General features: G+C 38.4%; 1 pseudogene; it reads right to left on the bottom strand.

Moving 5' to 3' along the window:
- Positions 1 to 605: 605 nt before the first annotated feature.
- On the bottom strand, positions 606 to 2,074 carry LOC105869166 (keratin, type II cytoskeletal 8 pseudogene; annotated as a pseudogene).
- Between the last annotated feature and the right edge of the window lie 24,721 nt (positions 2,075 to 26,795).

The raw sequence follows: 26,795 nt of genomic DNA, 5'->3' as shown, positions 1-26,795 counted from the left end.
TTAAATTGAGTCAGCCACATTTTCTTTATCCACTCCTAATTTGATGTGCACTTATCTACCTGATTTTTTTTTTTTTTTGAGACAGGGTCTCACTTTGTTGCTAGGGCTGGAGTATAGTAGCAACCTCAAACTCCTGGACTCAAGTGATCCTCCTACCTTAGCCTCCCAAGTAGCTGGAACTACAGGCATGTGTCACCATGCCCAACTAATTTTTCTATTTTTTGTAGAGACAGGATCTCACTATATTGCTCAGGATAGTCTTGAACTCCTGACTGCAAGCAATCCTCCCGCCTCAGCCTCCCAAAGTGCTAGGATTACAGGCATGAGCCACCGTACCTGGCCTCTACCTGATTTATTTATTTATTTATTGACAGAGCTAGCTGAGGCTTTATATTGGAAAAAAAGCAATTGAGTTGGTTTTTAGTTGGGAGCATGGATAAGAAGGGGCACCCCAGGCAATAAACTCCCCCTAAATGTGGGCTGAGGGCTGGGGCTGAGCCTCAGGTTGGTCTCTTGTTCCCTGTGCTCCTGGGCACAGTTGCCTCCCCCAACAGGCTCTGGGGCAGCCACGTTGGGGGGTAGGCTGGAGGGGCCTCACTGGCTGTTCACTTGGTCAGGATATCAAAGGATTTGGGCACCACCTTCCCATCATGGGTCTTGATCTTCTTCACAACTATGCCCCTGTAGGAACTGGTTCAGCTGAAGGAGCTGGAACCACATCAGAGCCAAAGCTGGGCTGGAAGGGGCCCAGGCTATAGTTGAGGCCAGGGCTTGTGAGGCCCCTGTAGACCGAGCTCAGCCCACCTGAGTTGCACTGGTGGTCTTTTCTGCATCCCAGACTCCAGCTGGCTGTCCTCACCCACCAGCAGCTTGTAGTAGGTGGTGATCTCGATGTCCAGGGCCAGCTTGACGTTCATCAGCTCCTGGTACTTCCGCAGCTGCCACACCATGACTGCTTAGCTCTGTGCAGGGCAGCATTCAGCTCATCCACCTTGGCACTGGTGTTCTTAATGGCCAGCTCTCTATGCTGTTCAGCATCTGCAATGGCTGTCTCCAGGGAAGTCCTCTAGCCTTTGAGACCTTCGATCTCAGCCTGGAGCTGGCTAATATTCCTGTTCATGTCAGAGATCTCCATCTTGGTGCTTTGCAGTTCATCCTCGTGCTTCCCAACCAGTACCTGCAGCTCCTCATACTTTGTCTGGCACATGCTCTCAGCCTCAGACCAGCTGCAGTTGGCAATCTCCTTGTACTGGGCATGGACCTCAGCGATGATGTTATCCATATCCAGGGAAAGGCTGTTGTCCTTGGACAGGACCACAGATATGTCTGAGATCTGGGACTGCAGCTCGCAGATCTCCTTTTCATTCAGCTGCCTGAGGAAGTTGATCTCATCAGCAAGCCCTTCCAGGTGAGACTCCAGCTCTACTTTGTTCATGTGAGCTTCATCCACATCTTTCTTGATGAGGACAGATTCATTCCCTGTCTCTGTATGCTTGTTGATCTCATCCTCATACTTATTCTTGAAGTCCTCCACAAGCCCCTGCATGTTGCCAAACTCTACCTCCAGCTTCAGCTTGTCCTGGCGCAGTGAGTACAGCTCCGGAGGAAGGTTGTTGATGTAGCTTTCAAACATGCTGTCCGTGTTGCTCTGAGCCATCTTCTGCTGCTGCAGGAGGCTCCACTTGGTCTCCAGCATCTTGTTCTGCAGCTACAGGAACTGCATCTTGTCAATGAAGGAGGCAAACTTCTTGTTGAGGGTCTTGATCTCTTCTTTCTCCTGGTTTCGCACGGCCTGGATGTTGGGGTCCACCTCCAGCTAGAGGGGACTCAGCAGGCTATTGTTCACCATGATGGCTGGGATGCATCCTATACCAATGGCCCTGGCATAGCCTCCATGCAGACCCATGCCGATGCCCAGGCCATGTCTGAAGCTGCTGCTGCTGCTTACCTGGGAGAAGTTCAAGGAACGGATACATGTACTGAGTCTGCTGGTGTATGAGGGACTGCTGAACACCCCAGGGACAGAGATGGACCCCTTGCAGGACTTTTGGGACACCATAATGGACATGGTGGAGGCTGGAATGGAGTCAGGCAGGCTGAACCAGATATAAATTCAAGAAGGAGTGAGAAGGTGCTTTTAGGAGGGCCAGCCTCTATCTGATTTTTGATTCCAGAAATTTTCTTGACATGAGGCAAAGCTTTTCAATTCTTTTTTACAAATTAAAGATTTTAAGACATATATAGGGCCATAGCTGGGACCTGTAATTTTAGCACTCTGGGAGGCCGAGGCAGGAGGATTGCTTGAGCTCATGAGTTGGAGACCAGCCTGAGCAAGAGCAAGACCCTGACTCTACTAGAAATAGAAAAAGTAGCTGGGCACAGTGGTGTGTGCCTATAGTCCTAACTACTGGGGAGGCTGAGGCAGGAGGATCACTTGAGCCCAGGAGTTTGAGTTGCTGTGAGTTATGATGACACCACTGCACTCTAACGGGCAATAGAGCAAGACTGTGTCTCAAAAAAAATTTCTATAAGAAAAAATTTCTGTAGGCAAAATAGTACATTAGTATGAATCATTTTTAGTCAAATTATAAAAGATGATTTCAGCTCATTTTCTGTTTGGATATAGAGGAGATATTCATAATAAAATATTCTTTGTACTTTGGATATAGGGTGGGGTTACTACTGAACCGAAAAATGAATGGAGGCCGGGCGCTGTGGCTCACGCCTGTAATCCTAGCTCTTGGGAGGCTGAGGCGGGCGGATTGCTCAAGGTCAGGAGTTCAAAACCAGCCTGAGCAAGAGCGAGACCCCGTCTCTACTATAAAATAGAAAGAAATTAATTGGCCAACTGATATATATATATAAAAAAATTAGCCGGGCATGGTGGCGCATGCCTGTAGTCCCAGCTACCCGGGAGGCTGAGGCAGAAGGATCACTCGAGCCCAGGAGTTTGAGGTTGCTGTGAGCTAGGCTGACGCCACGGCACTCACTCTAGCCTGGACAACAAAGTGAGACTCTGTCTCAAAAAAAAAAAAAAAAAAAAAATGAATGGAGAAAGTCACTGAATACTCTAAAGAGATAATTTACTGATTTTACAATTTGCATTAGATTATATCCATGTAATTGCATATGGATAAAAAGCATATTCATAGAGAAACCTTAGTAAAGTGATGTATGTCATAAGACAAAGTCTACTTTGAAGTAACTTTTCTTTCTTTTTTTTTTTTTTTTTTTTTTTTTTTGAGACAGAGTCTCGCTTTGTTGCCTAGGCTAGAGTGAGTGCCATGGCGTCAGCCTGGCTCACAGCAACCTCAAACTCCTGGGCTCAAGCGATCCTTCTGTCTCAGCCTCCCAAGTAGCTGGGACTACAGGCATGAGCCACCATGCCCGGCTAATTTTTTTTTTATATATATATTAGTTGGCCAATTAGTTTCTTTCTATTTATAGTAGAGACGGGGTCTCGCTCTTGCTCAGGCTGGTTTCGAACTCCCGACCTCGAGCAATCCACCCGCCTCAGCCTCCCAGAGAGTTAGGATTACAGGCGTGAGCCACCGCACCCGGCTGAAGTAGCTTTTCTAATCTCTCAAAGGTATAAATCTCAGATACAGAGATAATGGTTTTTTTCTAGATAACAGAGAAATTCCACACCCCAGAGAAAGATTCAGAAAACTCTACATCTTGTTGATAAATATTTTTAGAAGCCTGAGCAAATGATTCAATTAATTTCAACATAGTTAATAAATTACTACATAGAGGGCAATGCACTAGCTGCTGTAGAGGATATAAAAGGTGAAGAAGAGACACAGCATTCTATATCCAGAGGAACTTAGGAATGTGACGCCATTTCTTAGGTTGGATAAGTTGATGAGAAATAAAAATTAATATATTAATATCATTTAAAGCTATGTTAACTTTCCCTTCCCCTCTATCTCTTTCTTTTCCTTTTCTCTTCCATCCATCCATCTGTCCTTTTTTTTTCCCCCTTCTTACATATTTGTTTCCTTGGGTATCACTTTTGTTTCTACTCAAAACAAGTCAGCAAGTCTGGCACACATCAATTTAGCAGAGATGATCCTTAGTTCCCAGAAAGGGTGGTCTTTTTGCTGTAGCTAAACCATGAAAGCAAAGGGCTAGCATGCCAGGTTCATGCATAAGTCAATGCATCCGAGTAGAAGAGGGCAAAGGCATGAATCTTGAAGTAAGAAGTACTAGGTAATTAGAGATAGGTGATTTTACTTGGAATTCAATTACTAGCTACTTGTGGCTTTAAGGGACTGTGTCTAAGTTTATTCATTTATAAGATGGAGATATCATTTTATACTTGCCTACTGGGATTGTTATGATCAATCAAGCACCCAGAGGATTCTAATGCACACTAAATAAAGTTCCAGACCCACTGTTTGAACATTAAGGGAAACAAATTTACCAAACTAGAGCTCATCATTTCTACTTAATGTCTGCCTGGTTGTTTTATAGAAAAATCTCATCTTAATTGTAGGCATGATTGATAGAAACTTGGCTTCAGATAATGCTAAGAAAACTTTCATTTGAATGTCCTTTCAGGGAAATTAGCTCTAGAAATCAGATAATTTTATTCAAAGGGTAATGAATAGATCTTAGAGGTAGTTTATGGTTTAATTTGAGAATGACTGCCTAACAAAATATATTAGATTTAGGCCAAAATTTCTTATTTTTCCTCCTCTCTTTAAACTGGAACTTAAGTTGGAAGAAAATTCTTTTCAGATTTAATGAATTTGTTATTAACAGTGTTCTAAAGAATTATAATTACCCAAACTTATTTGAAAATAGAAATATTTTCCCTCTCCCATATAATGTCAATGGCTAATACACAAAATAAGTGTTCCCTAGAACACTGTTTTTGAAAAATTAGTAGAATTTTGTATAGCTGAGACAAAATTCCTTTGTTAAAAGGAACACCTTGAGGGGCTCACCTTGGCCAAATCTGGGACAATTTGCCTATTAAAATGAGTAAGGATAGTAATGGATTATAACCCATGGAAAATATTAGAATTGATGAGTACATACTAATAATCAATCAGTTGATAAATAAATGCAAGGGAAAGAGGAGAAAGCTCTTCCCGATAGCTTTCTCTTCTTGATAGCCAAGTAATAAATATAGGAGAAATGATAGAGTTTTAAAAATCACCGTTTTGCAACCATCATTGTAAATATTGATTTGGACAAGAATCATCAATGGATCCTAAAACTAGTGAGTATAATTTGATGAATGACAGGTTATTTATATAATTTCAAGGCATGTCCTCACTGATTACTTATTGACTGCAAAGGAATAAATTTTATCAGTGGAGAAGCCTAGCTACTACTGTCTTAACAAGTACTATATGCCTCTTAATGTGATACCCTGAGAAGAAGCCACCTACTTTGTCGCTGTGCTGTTTGACATTTTGCAAAAAATGCAGAACCTAAATTTAATCATAAAGAAACATTAGAAGAACCCAAATTTAGGGACATTTACAAAACAAGTGGCTTGTACTCTTCAAAAATATCAATGCCATGAAAAACAAAGAATGGCCAAGGAATGGTTTCAGATTAAAGAAGACTAAAGAAACATGCAACTAAATGCAATTCATAATCCTGGGCTAGAAACTGGATCTAAGAAAAAAATTGCTATAAGGATTTATTGGGGAAATTGATGAAATTTAAATATGGTCAATATATTAGAAATAATATTGTGTCAATCTTAAGTTTTATGATTTTAAAATTATACTTTGATAAAGGGGTGTGATGTATGCAACTTATTCTTTTTTAAACTAATATTTTTGATTGAAAAATCATAATTGTACATACTTATAGGGTACAATGTTATGTTTTGATATATGTATATAACAATGTGGAGCTTATTTTTAAATATTTCAGGAGAGAACGAGAGAAGTAAAAGGAGAGGAATAAAGGTAACAAGTGTGGTAAATGGTGAATCTAGGTGAATATGGGAGTTCTTTTATCTCTTCTTATGACCCTTACATAAATTTGCTAATATTGCTACATAAAAAATTTTTTTGAAATGAAGAAAAGTATTTTTTTCCATAGAGGATTTTTTGCTGCTAAAGAGAGAAAAATTGAATTACGCATTTGGGCTGTGTTTCTACAACTAAAACTTTTCAGCTCTCATTGGTGAATAAGAATAACAAGGTTAGATAATGTCATATTTCTTTACATTAGATGCAAAAAGCTAGCCAGTTTTGGAGTTTCTGTTTGGTTAGATAGCATAGCTCACACATTTGTAATATATAATATGTTCTCAACATAAAGATGTAATGTAAAATCCATCTACAAAGGGCTAGGCCCAGGTTAGACATCATTTTATTTAACATGCAAACATGGACGCAAAGATCTTGATTGAAAACATAATTTGTAACATTTTAGTAGAGTTTTCTTTCTCTAGAAATGATCAAATAGAATTAATTAAAATATTTATAATGATACTTTATAAAGATATCAAAACCTAACAACAATTAAATGCTCTTAATAGAATGAAATAGATGTGTTTACTAAATCATGAAAGTAAACACAGCTGTAGATAAAACAAACTCTAATATTTGGAAATAGTGATAGTATCGTTCTATGTTATTTTTCAATTTATTTTTGCCAAATCCAGGGAAAGCAGCAGATGTGGCTAGAAAAACGTCTCTGCTGAGGTTCAGGTCCAGACACTTGTTTTTTCTGTTGCCATCTGGTATCTACACTGGTCCATGCCCATGTTGATCTTACAGAGGTCTATACAGGCCTCTCACTTACTTCTGTCTGACTTATATATGAATTATGTAGAACTCTTTGTCTCTCTACCTGCCACAACAAAGTTTGGCATTTGAAGTGCAAAATCCTTATCTACTGGTATCCATTTTCCTTATCTATTTGCTTCAGCTATTTCTTCCTGTCTCCTACTATATGGATTCATGTTAAGGCTGGAAATGTGATTAGCCTCCCATTTGATACTTATTTGGTTATTCTTTAGCTGCCTAGAAATAAATGTATTTCCTTTGCTGTAGCAATGGGGAGATTTTGAAGATATTCCTGGATTTTAAGGGTGGCAAACAGAACAAATTTCAGGCTGAGCACTGGTTTAAAAAATGTCTCCCCCACTACTCAGAAGTAATTTACTTTATTGTTACTTTCTATGTTTTGCTATCAACACCCGCCCATGACATCAGCAGCCGTTGGTTAAAAGCTGTTCCCTGGGTGCCGTGAAAGCCTTTTGCCGTTTAACTGTTTCAGGCCTACTTAAACATGTCATATATACACACCTCTCAGTGATTTCACTGGGTCTTCCCATGGCAAAGGTCCTAGATCTAATTACAATCTTTAAAGACATACCCTGGTTTTTAAAACTAGCAGGTTCAGAATGGAGATACAGAAAAAAAAAAAAAAAAGTGGCAAATGCACAGAATATGTGGAGCTCTCTTGAAACTCTTTGCTGTCAAACTTCCATCATGACACAGGGCACAGCTGTATAGTACAATGGCAGTGGGAAATTTGAGAATTGAGAAGGGAGAAACAGGGTTTTTCTGCCTCTGTGTAAGCATTCTGATCCCTGCCTTGTCCCCTGACAACTAAAGTTGTACAACTGTCCAAGCTTCCACCAAAGAGTGATTTCTGCTCTATCTGACTTAGCTTTGTACCAGCATCAGTCAGAGCACCGCCATTGGCAGGACTTGTCACAAATGTGGGGGCAGCGACAAACATGGTAAGAAGAGAGACTCTCCCTTCAGCAGCAGCAGTTCTTTGGGGTCTCTATGAACATTGCCTCCTATCAGGTTGGCTTACAGATTGCTGTAGTGTTTACAGATTGTCCTGGAAATGAGATGTCACGAGAGGAGGATCCCGGGGTGCAGCTCTTGAAATGAATTTCATATGGAAAATTAAAGTGATGTGGGATCTTAGTACAAGTCAAAAACCTATGCAGAATGGTAGATGAAAGGATGTTGGTACTGTAAATTATGTTATCACAGATGAAGAACATTTATATCAATCATTAGGGCTAGAGGATGAATTTATATAGGGGTAATTGATGAGCCACATTAAAAAAGCTAATGCAGATAATAGATGAGTGGAGAATAATACCTCTGGTGTCTGAGCCTGCAGCTGTCCTCTGGGTCACAGTAGCTAACAGTCAAGAAATTATTTTTTAACTGTGTGTGTAAGAAAATGCTGAGTACCTTTTCCTCTAGACATCCCTGAACATCCTAAGTCATTACAGGTGCTAAAGCCATGCATGGATTTTAAAGCACTACTTACAGATTCCAGAAGAGAAGGCCTGTGTGGTCTGTTTTACTGCAAGCACAGTAAAAATTAGTAGGCCCTATTTATTTATTATTAATCTGGTGGCAGAGATGTATCTTAATGCCTGATGGGCTTTATGTGCTGCTGCTATTATTTGTTGGGAAATTTTCCCTTTTTCTCCTATTAAATCTTCATTCCAGGAGTTGTGTTTATTTGGCACTAAGTTAAAAGGAGAGGATGTTGTTAAAAGAAGGGACCACTTTACTGTTCCTATTAACACAGCATCTCGGTACCTACTGCTGCTAAAATCCAATTGATGCAGTCTCTGAAGTCTGTCATCAAAGGGTAATTCAGAAACTATTAGAATTTGCAGATATAATTTTTTAATCTAAAAAATATACATCAGGGTAACATGGTTGAAATTTTGTACAATACATTTGCTTTCTATAGGTTTTGGTAATATGATATCTGCCATATTGTATTTTAATTTTTATTATTTTTCTAAGGTATTCATAAAATAGGCTTTCTGTCCTAGAGGTACAAATACATTTAGAAAAGGAAAAACTTCTACCAATAAAGAGTTCTGTCTACACTGACGTATACAGATAAGAGCTTTTAAAATTAAAGCACAAGATGAGCAACGTCTGAAGTTTGAGAAGATTGAAGTGGCCGGACACATGGCCAGAACATATCTGGCCATGTGTTAAAATTGAAGTGTGGAGCACAAACAGAAATTTAATGAAATACAAAGAGTTACTAAATAGTACATTCTCTTCCTGAAGAGTGATAGTTCCTAACCTAAGATTTCCCCTTTTCTCCAGAGAACTCAAAGAACTAAGGTTAAGTCCATTTGAAGTATTTGTGTACTTCATATTATAGAGGCATAATTCACTGACAACTCTTTGAGATAACCCCCATTCCTTTTAAATCTGGAACCCAAATAATTGTTTCCTTCTAGTATGTGTAAATGTTTACTAGAACATTGTATCTCTCATGCCTGAACCTAAATCCCCTGTTCCTTAAGGCGCTCAGAAAGACCATCTCTGATATTGAGCTATTATGAGCTTGGAGTTTCAGATGTCCTAAGAGCACTGGTGTTTAGAGCTAGAACTATTTTTGAGGGTCCCTGGGTGGAGAGTCAGGTCAGCACTGCAGTGGGTGGGCTTTCTCTTCTTGTTGCAGGCATTCTGCAGGTGAAGAGTGATGGCCACTCAATGTGCACAGGACAACTCTGGATAAAGAACAATTTTATGATGATCTAAGGTAAAAGACCATTTTTTACTTATGTTTGGGTGCATACAACATTGATTTGACTCTCAGCTCTTTTCCTTTCTTTGCAAAGGCTTTCAGTGGTAGTGCAAAGCAGTAAGGCTTGTCTTAACTAGTAGTTTTTTGGTTTTTTTTCCCATTCAGCTATCTTCATTTTGATTTTGTTTTTAGTTCATCTGAAATGGGCTCCCCAAATTGGGCTGCTCTGAAGCTTGATGTAAGGGCTCCTGAAGTCTCTGGCTATTCCCAAGACTTTTGTGGCCCTGTTTTTGCCCCTTCTTATCTATTCTGCTTTCAAACGATTAAGAATATTCAAACATTACTAAATATAAAGCTATGTTTCTGTTGCCCACCAGGTAAGTCTAATATAAGAATTCAGTTTATTTCAACAGAGGAAGAATACTTATTATAGGTCAAGAAATATGTATGAAAGTGAGGATATGACAAAAGAGGGAGGAGCATGCTGTAACCCATGAGAAAATCAGAGAAAAATACGATGAATGAAAACTAGATACTGTTATGGTCGATATGTAGTTTTATTTACTTATTATGAGAATTTTTTGAGAGAGTACTATAGACTAAGTCTTATGATTATGATGTCAACATTTCCTCATCAAAACGATAAGGCCACAATATTTATATTTTAATGACATTACAGTTGTTTCAGTGGATATCTGAAAGAATAATAATATGTGATTACTACATATAATTAAGCTCTTGAGAAAAATAAAACAAAACACTATATTGAATTTCTAAGTTATGAAAATAATACAATAGCATATTAGAAGTTATTTTTATCAGTGTGAGAACTCTAGATCTGTGGTCAAGATACTTGGGTTCCCGAGCTGGCTCTGTCGGTAAATAACCACATAACCTTGTAGTTAGTTCTCCCAACTTCCTTGGGCCTTGGTTTCTTTGCCTGAAAAATGAGGGAGCTGGGGTAGATAGTTGGACTTTATTGACCCTTTTGACTCTGTAACTCTATGCCTTATGAAGGCATTTTAAGACATAATAACTATCTAGCCTTCTTTCTTTATTTTTTTTTTGGTAATTTTCCTGTAGGGGTATGTATCCAGGTGACAGCTGGGGGCTCTGTTCAGTCAACTTATTAATGAAAATATTACTGAGTTTGTTCAGAAGATCTGCAGATATGCTAATTGGCAGCTGCTCCGTTCTTCTCAGGGAGCAATTCCAAGGGAAATATTTGGAATTGGGTTTGAAATACTTCTTCCTTATTCCTGCCTAGGGGATTTATGTAAAAGAATAAAAGAATTTACCCTAAGTCAGAAGATTCTCTGGTCTGATCCACCTCTTCTAGGACTTTATGAGCAAGAGGGAAGGTTATAGCAGTTTTTCATTTTCTATGAGAATGTCAGAGCTTGGAACAATAATGGAGTCTGGAATTATGCTTCATAAAAGTGCATGAAATTATCAGTAGAATGGAAGGGAAATGCGGCAGGCGAGATCAGAGGTAGAAAAATAATTTTCCTATTACGAAGTAGCTTTGTTTCTTTAAATGGCACGCAGGGGTTAATCCTCCCTGATATCCACTCCAGGTATACATCTGGTAATATATTTCTTTGCAAATAACTTCATACTATATTATTATCATGATAAATTCTCCTCCGTCTGGAGCTTTCCCAAGTGAGGTAAAACCCTAAGCAAAGCTGCTTCTGTAAGTGATGCAGGTGGCCGTTCACATTCTTTAGAACTCCAGACCATGGATGAAGCACTCCATGAAACATGACATTCAAACGGCTAATAAAAATCATGAATTAAGTGTGCAAGAGAATTGGGGATAAGACAAGTCAAATATCCCAGGACAAGCCAACCGCAGTGTCTCGGAGGAACTGGTATTCATGTAACCCTAAGAATGTAAATTGAATAATTATTCTGTAGACTTTAAAGCCACAGCAGATGCCTGAGGTTAATATTAAATGCAGAAAAGAGACACTGTGCTTAAAATTCTGTTTTAGAAACTTGAAGACTTTGTCAGATGTCCAAGGGTTTGTCTATGCTGAGAAAACTTATTCTGTTGAGCACATGCATGATACATTATACATGCAGACATTCTAGGAGTTTATGGGTGGTAGTAGAGGGTGTAATTACGGACTACTGTTCAGAGAAAAGTTAAGAGGAAAGCCAGAATTGCATTTTAATGTCACAAATATTTCAAAGATAAGCTGAGACATTTTTAGAAAGGAAAAAAATCTGAGCAGGAAGGAAGATGTAGAGCTGTCTCCAAAGAGATTTGCTCAGAGTAGAGAACCCTCCAGATCATTCTCTGGAGAATGGTCTTAGAGTTAGAATCATTGAAGATCTGGAGCTTAAATTTCATTCCCTGTTCAGTCTCTGTGTGGAAATGCTACTTCTCTTTTTCTGTGTTTGCTTTTTCTCTTTTTAAAGAAACATATCAGTTCTGGCTGTATATTCCTTTTTAGAGTTTCTTTATAATGTTCACCAAAAGTATTTGTATTCATATGTCATTATGTCAGACCTATTTAAGTCAATTTCTACATAATCAATTCTATTTAGAAGTAAGGTCTACATTTCTAAACATGGGTGTCAATATTGGAACATATAGGAATCACTCTTGTTATTAAGCTAGCTAGATTCTTCTAACACTCTGGCATCCTTGTAGAATAAACACTTTACTTTTACATGGATGAAAGCTCTGTGATATCAATTAATAGTTTGGCAATAATACGCCCTGACTCAAACAAAAACAAAGATGAGTAGCCTGGTGTCTAGTAAAAAAGAACAGCAACTTTGGAGTCAGACAGGCTTGTCTGGTTCTACCAACTAAGAATTGTTTGGTTTGGGGAATGTTGCTTAAAAAGCTAAGCTTCAGTTTTCTCATCTGCAAAATGTTTTTATAATATTTACTTTATAGAAATATTCCAAATGGTTAAATGAGTAGGGGGTGTAAATCATTTCACACAAAGCATGGCAAATTACGGAATTCAAATCAATATTAGTTTAGCAAATCCTCCTGTCCTAATTCCCCCTGTCCTCAATAAAAAGTGCACTCACATTAAAGGAAATGTAGTTTAGGAGTTATGTCCTTAAGCAATTCTTGAATCAAATAGTGTGTAAGCGATGCAGCTGTATTGAGCACTAAACTGTGGTGTTCCCATCTTGGTGGGCAGGGCTCCTAACATCTCTCACCTTTTGTTTTTTTATCAATACCTGCTTCTTTTAGTCCTCTTGCCTCAAGACCACAGATCTCTGTCCCAAGGAGTGATAGACTAATTCCACTCCATTTGTGGCTTATAACTAACCATGAACTATTCTTTCCAGGTGGCCTTCAGTTAGTCATTCAGAGGAATACCTTGGAACGCTCTAAATTACATTCTTTCTCTGTCTCTTTTTGTCCTTTTCTTATTCTTAAACTTCAATGTTACCATCATATTCTCCATTGTATAAATTACTTAAAGATTTTATTAGTCTCTTATATACTTTCAATATTATTAGTTATAAATGCATAAAGCTATAAACTATAATATCTATGGAATTACATTGGTACTAATATTTTCATAGTTATGTATCTTGCTTCCTCTATTTAAATATAAGCCTCTGGTTGGAGATTTGATTTGGTAACAGGTGGAAGGGACACCACCTCACTGAAGCTGGGCGAGTCTTCCAAACTAATGCCATTCGTGATGAGACTTTTTTACTTTGATCAACAGATTGCCCCTAAAATAGCTGAAGACTGGAGGCGTTTAAATCTGTCTGATGCAACAATCTTATTATATATATTATAATATAATGCAGCAGTTTGAGTGAGGCCAATGCTGCGTTTGAAATGTAAGGGTGCTGGCTTTTTGGTATGTATTTTAAGGGGACAGTGTCCCTTCATGAGCCTGGCCAGGTCAGGCCTGGAAGGCTTGGCCACTTGTGATGGGAGTTAGGGCTCCATCCAGTTGACTAACAGGCCAACCCTGTGGCCATGACATGCTCCAGGGTGTATTTGTTATACGCTGTAATCTGCTGACACATGTTTCCTTAGCCTATGTATGCCTAAAAGAAGAGGCTAAGACAAGGCCTTGATGCAGGTCATTTATTTTGGGGAGGGAACCCAAGAAATAAGAGTGAACGTCTGGGCCAGGCATGGTGGTTCATGCCTGTAATTCTAGCACTCTGGGAGGCCGAGGCGGGAGGATCTCTCAAGGTCAGGAGTTCGAAACCAGCCTGAGTAAGAGCGAGACCCAGTCTCTACTAAAAATAGAAAGAAATTAATTGGACAACTAAAAATATATAGAAAAAATTAGCCGGGCATGGTGGCTCATGCCTGTAGTCCCAGCTACTCGGGAGGCTGAGACAGGAGGATCTCTGAGCCCAGGAGTTTGAGGTTGTTGTGAGCTAAGCTGACGCCACAGCACTCTAGCCCAGGCAACAAAGTGAGACTCTGTCTCAAAAAAAAAAAAAAAAAAAAAGAGTGAACCTCTGGAAAAGCCAAACTAAGAAGAAGGAAAAGCCAATTATTGATAAAAGATGTGTTATGGAACTGATCAAGAGCATGCACAATATGGATGAAAGAAAGGATTTTATGTCCTCCAGCTTCCAACCTCATTGGAGTTGGGATACTAACCAGAATTGCTTATTACCTTATGTACTTCCATGTGTGCTCACACATCGAGCTGGCTGTGTGATTCTGTGGCGTCCCGTGTAAGGACAAGAGTGCAGAAAGCAAATGGAACTCAAAGTAGCTAGAAGGAGCTCTTCCAGGTGGCCTTTGGACCATCTAGAGAAAACAAAATGTTGTGAAAGGCATAAGTATTTAATACAGAAGTGTTCTTTCCCTTCCAGCCATTCGAAAAGTCCTTGAGGATCTGTGTGGCACCGTGAAAAAAGTGAAACTTTGGATTCCATAGTTAAGGTTCATAAGTTTCAACTACTTTAGCATGTTGTTTTGGCTGGGTTCCCCTGATAACAGAGCCTGTGACAAAAGTTTGGCTGAAGGTAGCATATTTCAGCATTTCCATCCCAGGGGGGTGGAGACCATGAGGGAGGTTGATATAAGGAACAGAATTCAAGGATGCAATAGTATGTATTATCAACTAGGAAACCCCAGGGGCGACTGGGGCTTGTTCTTGCCTGGACTTTTATGGAGCCTTATGAAGTGTGTCTCTTTCATCGTCCCTCAGGCTTAGGGAACTTAAGTACACCTCCTTACCTCACAGGACTAATAAGTGGCAGAGAACAGATTTTTAATCCAGGTCTGTATGACTGTCAAGACCTTCAGTTTAACTACCAGACTATAATGTTTGCCTATATTGCACATTTTTCTTATGATAATCTCATGCCTATTTAAAACCTACCAGTCTAGAAGATAGAAGTCAGGTAAGAGCAAAATTGTAACACATTCTTAGTTATTAGGCATAATTTGATCTCCAGTGGACTTTTTGTAAACATTGTCACGTCATTATGTCATTTAATTGTATGTCCATTATTAGATTGTCATCAGAATTTGAGATAACAAATAGATTTGCTTGCCGCTGGTAATGCCTAGGCGAGCAGACATCAAATGTAGCAGTTAAGGTCTCTTGAAGGAAAGCATTAGGAGTTACATGCACTGTCATTGTTTTCATTTGTGTCTTTGCTTACATGGAAAATAACTAGGGAATTTAATGCTCAGGGAGATGCGTGTCACTATAATGATTTAAGGGTATATGAGATCTTATATACCTTGGACAATTTTTCTGTGATGAGAAAGAATAGAGCTGTCAAAATAATATTTTGATTAATTATAATAATATTTTTATTAATCATGCTATTTTTGAAATTGTCTGAGAGTGTGTGGCTGCGTTGTTTTTGTTGTAGACAAACTTAATCATCTGTGGATGGTGTTTTTTGTTGTTATGGGGAAGTTGTTTATCTGTCTCTATAACTACTTCGGGCTCGCCTAACCAAGATTATAATGTTTATCTTTGACATCTTAAGTTTCTTTTGGGTCCCGGTTTTCCCTTTTTCCATACTCTCTGATGCAAGTACATTTATTTTATCAAGAAAGAAAGATAGCTCGATATGACCTTAAATCAGTGTATTAGCATTTATTACCCTTTGCCCCACCTTGGCTCACTCCTTTTGCTGCAACGACCCTGAATTATCTGTAGTAGCCTAAACCCAGCATGTCTCTGATCTTGGTTCTATTCATGCAACCCCCTTTGCCTGTAAGGCTCTTCTTCTGCTTTGCTGGGTTGTCTTCTCATCTTTGAAGCTCAGCTCAGGGATAACTACTTCAAGAAGTCACCCACAACACTCCTGTCCTTTCCAAAGGTTAGGAGACCTTTCTTTCTGGTCTTATAATGTTACGTGTAGATACCTGTTATTATACTTATCACATTGTTTCATAGCTGTTGTTTCCATTACACAGTGATCATCTTGAAGGTAACAACTGTGTTTTATTCACATTTGTCAACTCAGCATCTAATAATAGTAGGCACTTCATATGTGTCTGCTAAATTGAATTTGAGCTAAATTTAATATTTTTGGGGGCAGGAGATTTTTCTCTAGCTCCTAAAATAATATAATAAATAGGCTACTGCTTCTACTTGCCCTGATGGAATATCAATATTTCCATACTATAACATCTTGCATTCAGGGAGAAAAGTTAAGCTTGATCTACATAGTTTCATTTGATTAAAATAATTTTACATAATAGTGGAGGAGACAGGATGAGGTTGGCATGGAGTAGAAAATGTGTTTCTGAATTTTAACTGACACAAGAAACCAATTTTCAAACTAAAAGCATATCCCTTGGTTTTAGTGACATTGTGTGCCAATTCTGAGTCATTGCGTAGCGAACTAGAAGCTTCAGAACATTTAAAAAATATGCATGCTGTGTGGATGATGGGATGTCCAGAAAGTTGTAACCTTGAACTTCTGTACTCACTGCTCCTTTCCCTGCTCCTTGCAATTTCTTCATATATGGGACAATTACCATATATATGTAATAGTTTATATTTGAACGTTTGAATCTAGTGCTTAGGCAACCTACATAATTCTAAATTTTAAAGACTGCATAAATACATGCTCATGGATATTAAGGGAATTTTCAATTCCCATTTCATACATAATCATGTCATGCATTCTAAAATCACAGTGTTGGGGGAAAATCACAAATCAAAGTTATTTATATCTAATGCCATTAGTGAGAAAACTTTAATATTAAAATGGTAAACATCATTTATTGCTATCACTATGACAGCTTGGTAGAATGAACTAAAAAAAAAAAAAAAAAAAAGGGAAACCCAGACAGTTAAAATATCTGTTTTGTTGCATTTTAATTATTTGGAATTCTATATGTCGAAAGAACTGTTCAAACAAGTATGCAGATATACATATGGTCCACTGTGTACTGGTACTGCTGCTGTTTCAGAAACATTTTTCTCATTTTGTTCTGTATTGTTATCTCTACTAGTCTACATTCAAAACTTACTCAATGGCTTCATTTCAAACACATTTCTTTTTGGAAGGCTTCCATGATTTATACTGGCTTACTCTAATCATTTCTTTTGTGTCTATTACTCATAATTTATTTATCCAGTTTATCCTGCATATTTTCCTATGCATATAATACTTTGTCACAATTTTAATATCTTAGGTTTATTCAATGGTATTAACTAAGTACCCAAATGTGAGTTTATGTGTGTGTTAGTATGATAGGACTTTCAAAAAGAAGAGAACACACAGAGTGAGTTCTTCCACTCGCTGTGTATTAGGGTTCAACCAGAGAACCTGCAGGATGGATGTGTGTCTCTGTGTGTGTGTGTGTGTGTGTGTGTGTGTGTGTGTGTGTGTGTGTGTTTGAAATACAAAGAATTGGCTTGCCCGGTTATAAGGGATGGCAAAACAAGTTCAAAATCTAGAGGTCAAGCAGTCAGGAAGGGAAAATTATGAGCAGGATGGAACTTCATGGTCACAGGCTGAAGCTGTTGTCCACAGGTAGAATTTCTTTCTCCTCTCTCTCCCCCCGCCTCTCTCAAGCCTCAGTCCTACTCTAAAGGCCTCCAACTGATTAAACATGGTCCACCCAGATGATACAAGATAATTTCCTTTCCTTAAACTCAACTGACTAGGACCCTCGAATATTAATACACCTGCAAAATCTCTTCACAGCAACACTTAGATTAACTGTTTGATTGAACAACTAGGGACTGTGGCCTAGTGAACTTGACACATCACAAATGTCTTCCTAGTGCGTTTACACTCAGATGGGAAGTCAGGGAGGAGATCAGGTGTGCAGTAGTAAACCACCTGAGTAAAAGGATTATTGAAAACTATGCAGTGCTATTGGAATTCAAGAGATTTGAAAGGTTATTAATGTGCTCAGGCTAATCTAAGAAGGTTTCAAGAGAGATCTTCAGCTAGATTTGAATATGGTAGTTGAATCTAGAAAAGAGTCCATAGAGAATATTCCAATTAAGAGAGAGATATAAGTATGGGCAGATGGGTAAGGGACAGGGTAAAGGACAGGGATGAGAATAGGCTCAGAATTAGAAACTCAAATTTGTGGCCAGAGTTACAAACTCAAATTTCTTTATGGGCTAGGCAGGTAATGTAAATTAATGAAGTGGAAAAACCTGTGAGGCAATTAGGAGTAGTGGGAACTGGGCTGACCTGGAAAGCTTGTACCCACCTTAAAATGATCAAATTAAAACAAGCAGACACCATGGAATACTACTCAACCACGAATAAGGATGACTTAATATCTTTTGTAACAATTTGGATGGAACTGGAGACCATTATCATCAGTGAAGTATCTAAAGGATGGAAACGCAAACACCACATGTACTCACTATTAAATTGGAACTAACCAATAAGCACATATACGCACACAGGGAGGTATAACTCAATGGAAGTCAATTGGGGTAGGGGAGGAGGAGATGAGTGAAAACCTACCTAATAGACACTATTTGGGAGATGGGCACACTTATAACCCTCACCCAAGCATTACAAAAGTGATCCTTGTAACCAAAAATATTTGCACTCCTATAATACTTTCAAATATTTTTTTAAAAAGCAGACAAAAATCATTGTTTGACACTAGAGGCATCAACAAGAGACGTCTACACAGAGAATATTTCTTATTAGCTGTGTGACCTTGGGTAAATTATTAACTTCTTGGTGCCCCAGTTTTCTCATTTTTAAACTAATACTAATAATAGTACCTACCTAACAGAGTAAAAAATATACATGAAAGTGCTTTAAAAGGGCATGGAACATAGTAATTTTTCAGTATTAGTTTATATATATATATATATATATATATATATATATATATATATAGAGAGAGAGAGAGAGAGAGAGAGAGAGAGAGAGAGAGAGAGAGACTCTCCCTTCCCTGCTGTTTGTCCTTCCCTTTCTTGTACTGTTCTGTCCCTTCCCTCCTTTGCCCTCCTCACCCTCTTCTCCTCTTTTCTCCCCTCCCATTCTCTCTTTATATGTGTATGTGTGTGTGTGTGTGTGTGTGTGTGTGTGTGTGTGGAGAGAGAGAGAGCAAGAGAGCAAGAACGAGAGTGAGAGCAAGAGCGAGAGCGAGCGAGCGAGAGAGAGAGAGAGAGAGAGAGAGAGAGAAAGAGAAAGTGAAGGCCACTGGGGTGACTACCACTATTACTCTGGTCCAAAGCACCAATATCTTTTACATGAATGCTGCACTGGCCTCTGTCCGGCTGATTGCAACTACTCTTGGCCCCCTAGCATCTGTTTTCAATACAGCAGTCAGAATGGTGCTTTTAAAATATAAGTCAGATAATGATCCTTCTCTGCTCTAAACCCTGCAGTGGCTCTCCATTTCATAGTAAAAGTAAAATTCTTACAATGGCTTGCAAAGCATCACATGATTGGATGTGTTTCCCTTGCCCCTCTGACCTCATCTCCTAACACTATTACCCTTCAGTCCCTGCCTGCTTACTGTTCCTCAATCATGGCAGTAAAGTCACCCCCTTAGGACCTTTGTACTGGCTATTTCACCACCTAGGGTGATCTTCCTCCACTTACCCACTTAAATCACCTTTCTTCTTCAGGACATCTCCTAATGAATATTGCCCTGATCATCCCTTTAAAATTACAAACCACAGACCCTCCATCACTCCTGTTACTCTCTTTTTTTTTTTAACCCATTTTTTTTATTTCAGCATATTACAAAGGTACAAATGTTTACGTTACATGTATTGCTTTTGCCACACCTAAGTCAGAGCTTCAAGCATGTCCATCCCCCAGACAGTGTGCATTGCACTCATTAGTTGTGAATAGACTCGTTCTCTCCGCCCCCTCCCACCTTCCTGACACATGATGAATGTTACTGCTATATGTGCGCATAAGTGTTGATCAGGTAATACCAATTTGACGGTGAGTACACGTGGTGCCTGTTTTTCCATTCTTGTGATACTTAGCAGAATGGACTCCAGCTCTATCCAGGATAATACAAGAGGAGCTGTATCATCATTGATTTTGTGACCGAGTAGAACTCATGGTATACATATACCATGTTTTGTTAATCCACTCATGTATTGATGGGCACTTGGGCTGTTTCCACATCTTTGCAATTGTGAATTGTGCTGCTATAAACATTGTGGTGAAGATGTCTTTTTTATAGAATGTCTTTTGTTCCTTTGGGTAGATGCCTAGTAATGGGATTGCTGGATCAAATGGTAGATCCACTTGTAGCTCTTCGAAGTATCTCCATATGGCTTTCCACAGAGGTTGAACTTAGTTTGTAGTCCGACCAGCAGTGTATGAGTGTTCCTATCTCTCTGCATCGACACTGACATTTATTGTTTTGTGACTTTTTGATAAAGGCCATTCTCACTGGAGATAAGTGATATCTCATTGTGGTTTTGATTTGCATTTCCCTGATGATTAGAGATGTTGAGCATTTTTTCATATGTTTGTTGGCCATTAGTCTGTCTTCTTTTGAAAAGTTTCTGTGCATGTTCTTTGCCCACATTTTAATGGAGTTGTTTTTTTCTTGTTGATTTTCCTGAGTTCTATGTAGATTCTAGTTATCAGCCCTTTATTGGATGTGTAGAATATGAATGTTTTCTCCCATTGGGTAGGTTGCCTTTTTGCTCTTGTGAAAGTTTCCTTGCCTGTGCAGAAGCATTTTAATTTGATCAGGTCCAATTTATTTATTTTTGTTGTTGCTGTGATTGCTTTTGGGGCCTTCTTCATAAATCTTTGACTAAGCCAATGACTATGAGAGTTTTCACACATTTTTTTCTAGAATTCTTATAGTTTCATGCCTTTGGTTTAAGTCTGTTATCCACTGTGAGTTGATTTTTGTGAGAGGGGAAAGGCGTGGATCCTGTTTCAGTCTTCTACGTGTGGCTATCCAAGTTTCCCAGCACCATTTATTGAATAACGATTCTTTTCCCCAGTGTATGTTTTTATCTACTTTGTCAAAGATTAGATGGCTCTATGAGGACAGTTTAATATCTGAGTTCTCAGTTCTGTTCCATTGGTCTATGTCTCTGTCCTTTTGCCAATCCCATGCTGTTTTAGTTCCTTATAGCCTTGTAGTATATCTTGAAATCTGGTAAATTGATGCCTTCCAATTTGTTCTTTTTGCTTATGATTACTTTTGCTCTTTGGGGTCTTCTCTGGTTCCATAAAAGTATAGAATTATTTTTTCTAGGTCTGCAAAAAATGATGTTGGTATTTTAATAGGGATTGCATTGAATCTGTTGATGACTTTGGGTAGTATAGACATTTTAACAATGTTCATTCTGCTGACCCATGAGCATGTTATGGTTTTCCACCTGTTTACATCCTCTGCTGTTTCCTTCCTCAGTGTTTTGTATTTCTCTCTGTAGAGGTCTTTCACCACCTTAGTTAAATATATTCTTAGGTATTTTATTTTCTTTGTTGCTATTGTGAAGGGTATTGAATCTTTGATATGGTTCTCAGTTTGATGGTTGTTGGTGTATAGGAATGCTAATTATTTCTGTACATTGATTCTGTAACCTGGGATTTTTGAGAATTTGTTTATCACTTTCAGTAGTCTCATGGCAGAATCTTTGGGGTTTTCTAAATATAAGATCATATCTTCAGCAAAGAGTGATAGTTTGACCTTTTTTGCCCCCATTTGGATGCCCTTGATTTTCTTCTCTTGTCTGAATGCTCTGAGTAGGACTTCTAGCACTATGTTAAATACAAGTGGTGACAGAGGGCAACCTTGTCTGGTTCCAGGTCTAAGTAGGAATGCTTTCAGTTTTTCTCTGTTCAGTATGATGTTGGCTGTTGGTTTTTCATATATGGTTTTTATCATTTTTAGGTAAGTCCCATCTATGCCTATTTTGTTAGAATTAAAGGTGCTGAATATTGTTGAATGCTTTTTCTGGATCTAATGAGAGGATTATATGGCCTTTGTTTTTACTTCTATTTATGTGGTGAATTATATTTATAGATTTGCATATGTTGAACCATTCCTGCATCTCTGGTATGAAGCCCACTTGGTCATGATGGATTATTATTTTGATAAGCACCTGAATTCATTTTGCTAAGATTTTCTTTTTGAGAATTTTTGCATCTATATTTAAAAGGGATATTGGTTTGTAGTTTTCTTTTATGTTGTTGTCGCACCCTTTCCTGGTTTTGGTATCAGAGTGATGTTGGTTTCATATAATGTAGTGGAAGGATTCCTTTCTTCTCGATGTTGTGGAATAATTTCCGCAGGATAGGCACCAGTTCTTCTTTGTAGATGTGCTAAAATTTGGGTGTGAAGCCATCTGGTTTGGAACTTTTCTTTTTAGTAATGTTTTTTATTGCTGCTTCAATTTTAGTACTTGATATTTGTCTGTTTAGAAATTCTATTTCTTCCTGATTGAGCCTAGGGAGGCTGTGTATTTCTAAGAATTTGTCCATGTCCTCCACATTTTCAAGTCTGTGTGCATAGAGGTTTTCATAGTATTCATAGAAATGCCTACATCCAAAAGACAGAAAGATTACAAATCACTCCTGTCACTCTTAACACTATTTTCCTTTTCTTCTTCTTTTACTTTTCTCCAATACAATCCCACTTAACAGACTATGTACTTTTTAATTTATATTTATTCTTATTGTCTATCTTATGAATGGAATCTTTACAAGGATCATGATCTTTGTTTAGTTCAATGATATATTCCAAGTGTCTGGTATAATGCCTCATCAAGATACTAGATATAGATATGTACTTGAATAAATGATTCGATGTCAATTCACTGTCTTCAGCTAAGAGCTTTAGGAGAAACTTTCCAAATTCGTAGAGAAGAGGAGAAGTCCCATTTAATATTCAGACACATATAGTTTTTGAAGTGCTTTCATTGTCTCATTTGGTCTTCATAATAACCTTGTTAAAAAGAAGGGATAGTTTTTCTTTTCTTTGGCTTCCCTTCCTTTCCCTGCTCTTTGTCCTTCTCTTTCCTCTACTTTTCTGTCCCTCTCCTCCCTTACCTTCCTTACCCCTCTCCTTTCCTTCTTTGTCTTCCCCTTCATTCCCCTCCCTTCCTTTCCTCCTCTTCTTCCTCTCCTCTTTTCTCCCCTCCCATTCCCTTTCTTACATGTACTTTTTTTTCAGTGCTTAGTCTTTGCTAAGCTCACAGGAGTTTTCAGAGAAAGGGAGATGAGGTTTTAGTTCAGAGAATACTGAGATGATGATAAGTACTTGCTATCTATGGGGATACATAAGAGGTGCATGTGGGCCAATATTGAGGCATCAAGGATGTCTTCCTGGATGAAGTAATGTCTAATTTAAAACTTGAATCATAAATAGGCTTTAGCTAAGTGGGTGAGGATGGGGAGAAAGGGTACAGAGAGCATTTCTGGCAATGGGGACAGTAGATGTAACAACAGAAAGCAGAGCATGGTGCTTTCTGAGAACCACAAGTAGTTCACTGTGGCTAGAGGAAGAGTGCAGGCAGTTGAGGTAGAGGCATGGAGAAAAATAGAGCATGACATATACGTTGAAAATAAAGAAAAGGAGGCTGAAAGAATTTTATCAATACATCACTTTCCTGTGATCAGATGGGTAGTACAGCTATAACCAGGTTCATCTTTGTCTCCTTCCTGTTTCCCTGCATATCCCCTAAGAAATAGCCTTCTGAGGGAATGTCCTGCATTCAGACGGGAATATTTGACCGTGTGGATACAACTCACATGTTTTTGTCTTCCCCGGCTTTTCATATTTTTAATCAGTAGATTCTTCTATTTTTTAATACATTTATCAGCTTTGCTTTTCAGGCCTCCACCACAGTAAAATTGGCCTATCTGGGGGAGGGGGACAGAATTCTCATTCCTGGCTAGGTCCTCACTGGTGGCCTGCAGTGCAGGCAGTTTACAAGACCTGTTCTAGAGCCTAACGTGGACTGTGGTGAATGGTGATCTTGCTGCATTTCCATTTTAGTTTCTTTAGTGTAATATTATTGATTCATTTAAAAACTTGTTCTCTGTATGATATTTTATATGCTAGTTGTATTTCTTTTAGAGGTTTAAAATATATAGTAGCACCTAATAATAAAATAATGACATGCTTCAATTTTGTAATTTAGGCCAAACTGCCTTTATATACTAAAGTATATTTTTCAGTTGATACAAGAAGCCAGTTAGTTGTAATATAGAAAAGTTGGCTTTAGCAATTTTGGAGAACTGTTCTATTTGTCAAGATTTTTTTTTTTTTTTTTTTTGACAAAGTCTCATTCTGTTCCAAGGTTGGAAGGCTGGAGTACAATGGCATAATCACAGCTCACTGCAGCCTTGAACTCCTGGGCTCAAGTGAGCTTCCCCCCTCAGCTTTCTGAGTAGCTAGGACTACAGGCACACACCATCACACCCAGCTAATTTTTTAATATTTTGTAGAAATAGAATCTCACTATGTTGCCCAGGCTGGTCTCAAATTCCTGGCCTCAAGGGATCCTCCCCTCTCAGCCTCCCAGAGTGGTAGAATTATAGGCACAAGGAACCATGCCCTGACTTGACTACAAATATATTGTTTTGAATAAGGCTGCAATAAACATTGGAGTGCAGATATCTTTTCAAGATACTGATTTCATCTCTTTTGGATATATACCCAGAGGTGGGATTGCTGGATTATGAGATAGTTCTATTTTTAATCTTTTAAGGAATTTCCATACTGTTTTCTTCATAAACAGTCTTAATGTGTTAATCATTATAGAATCCTGGACCAGATAGTAAGTATATATGCTGCACCATTCACAATGACTATTTTCATCATCACATGCACTTGAAAATTGGCCAACACTTTTATTTGCTAGAATCTTTTAAACCTATGGATTTAAAATATGTAGAATGAAAATTTTTAGGACTTAGCAAAGTTATTCATTAAATATTTGCTAAATTAAATTTACCTGAATTTAGAAGTGGTATGAAGAATCAATAGTTCCACTTTTGGAAAGAAACAGCAGTGAAATAGTTATGAAACATAGAAGAAAAAGTGGGTTGATGAAACTTTTGCCTGAGCCATTTTAATATCATAAATATATATTAAGTATGAATAGTGAAACATTTTTGAAGTATTAAATATATTCATAGAGTAAATAAAGGAAAATAAGCATACTTATTTATAGACACCCTAGAAATCTATAAACCAGAGCAAAACCCATCTTCTTTTAGCTTTGGAACCTTTTCTATAAAATGAGACTTATTATTTTTTTTAACGGATTATTCTAGATCACTTATTGGGGTGTATTTTGGCTCTAAAATCTTGGATTTTCTGACATTTTAATGTTTCTGCATCAAATAGATAATCAAAGATCATTTATTCATTTATTTGTGTGTGTGTGTATGGTGTCTTCCTGTTCAGATCCTCTTATCCTAAAGTGAGATTGTATAGCCAAAGCATAACCCTCCAAGGAATATCTGGAAATACTGACAGATTTAGCAGCAGGAATAAATTCTAGGGGTTCATCTCGGAGTTCAGATGAAGACATTGGAAACCCTGGGGCAACTCTGAAAGAGACTATATTAGTAAAGGCATTTGGTTAGAATATAAAGTATTGCAAAGCAGCATCTCCTGTGCAGAGGGACTGTTATTGAAGACATAGTGAGGAGTATTCATCAGTGGATGTGTCACCAGGGAGAGCTCCTTGAAAGAGTCTTTGGAGGGGGCCACAGTGGAACTATGAAACAGGCAGCATAGGTGTGCAATGGTCCTTAATTATGTATCCTGTTGAAGCGTTAGGAGAAGCTTAATTTAAGTCTTATATTCCAATGAGGAATAAAGGCTTCTGTTTGAGGGACTGTGGCGGTACTCTCCGTAGTCCTCAGCACTGAGCACATACTATGTGCCCAATAGCTGCTTGTGAAGCAGTATGAACGACTGCTGGGACTTGACCAAGGGGGCCTTATCTCTTGACCTGTGGCAATTAGAAATAAGAAGCATGTGGAAAGATAGTGAGGAAAAGGGCTGAGCGATTAGTGTTAGGCTCTGTGAACAGACAGAGTGGCTGGGAACCAAAGAATTATGTTAGTGAAGAGCTAGCCTGAAAAGAATCAAAGTGTGTCCCTGTGCCATTCAGATAGTTGATACAGGCAGCAGCTGCCTCTGACCTCAGGGCAGGTCAGAGATCTAGAAGAAATAGTTCAAGTCTGAGGTTATTTGCTTTGCTCTTTTTTATGGAGCTGAAAGTTCATTAATACAATATTTGTGTCAGAAACTCAAGTAACAAACCTGGATAATTTTTAAAAAGAAGATAAATGGAACAAAGTAAACAAAGTAAAATGTGAATGATGATGAATGCTATTTTAATTTAAAGTGACTGGTGAAAACCTTTTAGATACGGTGAAATTTGAGCAACAGGTATCCAAGGGAAGAAGGATTCAGGCAGAGGGAGGCTGCTAGTGCAAAGGCCCTGGGGTCAGTCATACATTTGAGAAAAAAAGAAGTCCAGTGTAGCTGGATCAGATTGAGAAGAGGGGAAAGTAGGAGGAGATGGGAACAAATAGGTAGCAAAGGACCAGGTTACTCAATCTCCAGATTATTATAAGGTGATAGAAAACCCATGGAGGAGGATGAGGAAAGGAGTGATGCCACAGGGTGGAAGTAGGTTAAGAGTTAGAAAGTTTTGCAATTGTCCAGGTAAGATATGATGGTGTCTTGGCCCAACGAAGTAATGGAGATGGTGAGAAGTGATTGGGTCTTAAATATAATTTGATAACATTTGCTGTTAGATTTAAAACATGTGTGACAGAAAGAGAACCATCAAGGAATTTTTGACCAAATCGACTGGATATTTTATTCAATTCATAATAAGGGCAGGTATGAAGAAATT

This window comes from Microcebus murinus, chromosome 5, assembly GCF_040939455.1.
Source record: "Microcebus murinus isolate Inina chromosome 5, M.murinus_Inina_mat1.0, whole genome shotgun sequence".
NCBI classification, from domain to species: Eukaryota; Metazoa; Chordata; class Mammalia; order Primates; family Cheirogaleidae; genus Microcebus; species Microcebus murinus.
Note: the sequence above shows the minus strand (reverse complement) of the source record. Positions and strands in the feature narration are given on the sequence as shown.